Genomic DNA, 4,436 nt, shown 5'->3' on the forward strand with positions numbered 1-4,436 from the left:
ACGCAGAAACCCGGCATTGATTTCAATGAAACATATTCTCCAGTAATGAGTGCAACCACTTTCCGATATCTTATATATTTGGCACTGGAAAATCGTCTGTCTATGCAGTTGATGGACGTAGTGACCGCTTACCTTTACGGTTCACTTGATTCGGACATATACATGAAGGTTCCTGATGGAGTCTCAATCCCGAATCCAAACGCAAAACGCAACGCATATTGTGTAAAACTAAATAAGTCTTTATACGGCTTAAAACAGTCGGGTCGCATGTGGTACAACCGACTCAATGAGTTCCTTTTGAAAAAAGGATACTCCAATAATGATGATTGCCCATGTGTTTTCATAAAAAAGTCCGCAACTGGATTTTGTATTATTTCTGTGTATGTTGATGATTTGAACATCATTGGAACCACACAAGATATTGATGAAGCATGCAATCACCTAAAGACGGAATTTGAGATGAAGGATTTGGGTAAAACCAAATTTTGCTTAGGATTACAACTTGAGCACCTTCCCTTGGGTATTTTGGTTCATCAAACCGCCTATATCCAGAAAATATTGGAGAAATTCAATATGGACAAATCCTATCCATCCAAAACTCCTATGGTAGTTCGATCTCTAGACGTAGAGAAAGATCAATTTAGACCAATGGACAATGGAGAAGAGATATTAGGACCTGAAGTTTCATATCTCAGTGCTGTTGGAGCGCTCATGTATCTTGCAAATTGCACGAGGCCTGACATTGCATTTGCAGTCAATTTACTAGCTAGACATAGCGCAGCTCCTACTAAACGCCATTGTACGGGAGTTAAGAATATCTTCCGATATCTCCAAGGCACAAAGGATCTTGACCTATTCTTTCAATTTCAGAGAAATTTGGACATTGATATGATCGGGTATGCTGATGCTGGCTACTTATCTGACCCCCACAATGCCAGATCACAAACCGGTTTTGTGATCCTACATGGTGGGACAGCCATATCATGGAAGTCTTCCAAACAGACTCTAGTGGCTACATCCACCAATCATTCTGAAATAATCTCTTTATTTGAGGCAACACGTGAATGTGTATGGCTTCGCAGAATGATAAACCACATACAAAAATCATGTGGTAAAGGTTCTATCAAATCCCCAACCATTATCTACGAAGATAATGCAGCTTGTGTTGTCCAAATGCAAACAGGTTACATAAAGAGCAATATCACTAAGCATATTTCTCCTAAATTATTTTTCCCCATCAATTACAAAAGAAAGGGAAGATAAACATTTTGCAAGTCAAATCATGCGATAATCTAGCTGATCTATTCACAAAGTCACTCCCAGCTTCAACATTTGAAAAATATGTTCATGGGATTGGTATGCGACGACTTCGAGATTTGCAAAGATCAAGGGGAGAGTCTCTCTGAACCATAACCTGTTCAAACATTATATTGCACTCTTTCCCTTTATGAATTTACTCTCATGGTTCTCATCAAGGTTTTTAATGAGGTAATATCAACATAAGAATATATGACATACATCCTATTTTTCCCCATCGGGTTTTTTAATGAGTATATACAAGACATATTAATTGTCGTCTAAACTTACCAATGAGTTTTATCCTCAAGGTTTTCTCATATAAGTCATCAAAGAGACGATAACATATGTTGTAACATTTTCTCCTTATTTTTCCTACTGGATTTTAATGGAGTTTTAACAACATATCAAGTTCTATTCTCCTTATATTTTTTCCACAGGGTTTTTGAAGGAGTTATTCAAGATCATATACGCTTGTGATTAAGAGCAATATTCTCAAAATTATACAAGGATGCAAGACATAGAAAAAGCAGCTTTGTACAAGGAGGAGTGTTAAGAATAAAGCGACGTCATTAGCGCTAAAAGTCGTACGTGTGTCCAAAGAACGTCCGTACGGGCATCTTTTCGCGCCACAGGCGCCTATTGTAAACGGACGCCTGTCCGGAGGCGCCCCAAATCCTTGTATAAATAGGGCTTTCCCCAGAATCAATAAAGACAAGTTTTCTCACAAATCCTAACACAAGCCAAAATCTTGTGTCAACAATTTTGTTTTTCTCTCTCTTGTGCCCCAGGGTTGTCTCAATGACCAGTGGCCCCGGCCCCACCCGGCAGCCTCTCAGGAGGGGCAAATTATCTAAGTGAGAAGTAAAGTGGGGCAAAAGATCTCATTTTCCCCAAAATGTTAGCTTTAGGAACTTCTTGTGAAAAGTGGCCAACTTTATCGCCCAAAGTTGTTTAATGAGTGTATACAAGACATATTAATTGTCCTCTAAACTTATCAATGAGTTTTATCCTCAAGGTTTTCTCATATAAGTCATCAAAGAGACGATAACATATGTTGTAACATTTTCTCCTTATTTTTCCTACTGGATTTTAATGGAGTTTAACAACATATCAAGTTCTATTCTCTTTATATTTTTTCCAGAGGGTTTTTGAAGGAGTTATTCAAGATCATATACGCTTGTGATTAAGAGCAATATTCTCAAAGTTATACAAGGATGCAAGACATAGAAAAAGCAGCTTTGTACAAGGAGGAGTGTTAAGAATAAAGCGACGTCATTAGCGCTAAAAGTCCTACGTGTCCGTACGAGCATCTTTTCGCGCCACAGGCGCCTATTGTAAACGGACGCCTGTCCGGAGGCGCCCCAAATCCTTGTATAAATAGGGCTTTCCCCAAAATCAATAAAGACAAGTTTTCTCACAAATCCTAACACAAGCCAAAATCTTGTGTCAACAATTTTGTTTTTTCTCTCTCTTGTGCCCCAGGGTTGTCTCAATGACCAGTGGCCCCGGCCCCACCCGGCAGCCTCTCAGGAGGGGCAAATTATCTAAGTGAGAAGTAAAGTGGGGCAAAAGATCCCATTTTCCCCAAAATGTTAGCTTTAGGAACTTCTTGTGAAAAGTGGCCAACTTTATCGCCCAAAGTTGTTTAATGAGTGTATACAAGACATATTAATTGTCCTGTAAACTTACCAATGAGTTTTATCCTCAAGGTTTTCTCATATAAGTCATCAAAGAGACGATAACATATGTTGTAACACTTTCTCCTTATTTTTCCTACTGGATTTTAAGACATATTAATTGTCCTCTAAACTTACCAATGAGTTTTATCCTCAAGGTTTTCTCATATAAGTCATCAAAGAGACGATAACATATGTTGTAACACTTTCTCCTTATTTTTCCTACTGGATTTTAATGGAGTTTTAACAACATATCAAGTTCTATTCCCCTTATATTTTTTCCACAGGGTTTTTGAAGGAGTTATTCAAGATCATATACGCTTGTGATTAAGAGCAATATTCTCAAAGTTATACAAGGATGCAAGACATAGAAAAAGCAGCTTTGTACAAGGAGGAGTGTTAAGAATAAAGCGACGTCATTAGCGCTAAAAGTCGTACATGTGTCCAAAGAACGTCCGTACTGGCATCTTTTCGCGCCACAGGCGCCTATTGTAAACGGACGCTTGTTCGGAGACGCCCCAAATCCTTGTATAAATAGGGCTTTCCCCAGAATCAATAAAGACTAGTTTTCTCACAAATCCTAACACAAGCCAAAATCTTGTGTCAACAATTTTGTTTTTTCTCTCTTTGTGCCCCAGGGTTGTCTTAATGACCAGTGGCCCCGGCCCCATCCGGCAGCCTCTCAGGAGGGGCAAATTATCTAAGTGGGAAGTAAAGTGGGGCAAAAGATCCCATTTTCCCCAAAATGTTAGCTTTAGGAACTTCTTGTGAAAAGTGGCCAACTTTATCGCCCAAAGTTGTTTAATGAGTGTATACAAGACATATTAATTGTCCTTTAAACTTACCAATGAGTTTTATCCTCAAGGTTTTCTCATATAAGTCATCAAAGAGACGATAACATATGTTGTAACATTTTCTCCTTATTTTTCCTACTGGATTTTAATGAAGTTTTAACAACATATCAAGTTCTATTCTCCTTATATTTTTTCCACAGGGTTTTTTAAGAAGTTATTCAAGATCATATACGCTTGTGATTAAGAGCAATATTCTCAAAGTTATACAAGGATGCAAGACATAGAAAAGCAGCTTTGTACAAGGAGGAGTGTTAAGAATAAAGCGACGTCATTAGCGCTAAAAGTTGTACGTGTGTCCAAAGAACGTCCGTACGGGCATCTTTTCGCGCCACATGCGCCTATTGTAAACGGAACACAAGCCAAAATCTTGTGTCAACAATTTTGTTTTTTCTCTCTCTTGTGCCCCAGGGTTATCTCAATGACCAGTGGCCCCGGCCCCACCCGACAGCCTCTCAGGAGGGGCAAATTATCTAAGTGGGAAGTAAAGTGGGGCAAAAGATCCCATTTTCCCCAAAATGTTAGCTTTAGGAACTTCTTGTGAAAAGTGGCCAACTTTATCGCCCAAAGTTATTTAAATGGTTTTCTCAAAAAATAAAATTTTAAAAAT

Source organism: Triticum dicoccoides, chromosome 7B, assembly GCF_002162155.2.
Source record: "Triticum dicoccoides isolate Atlit2015 ecotype Zavitan chromosome 7B, WEW_v2.0, whole genome shotgun sequence".
NCBI lineage: Eukaryota > Viridiplantae > Streptophyta > Magnoliopsida > Poales > Poaceae > Triticum > Triticum dicoccoides.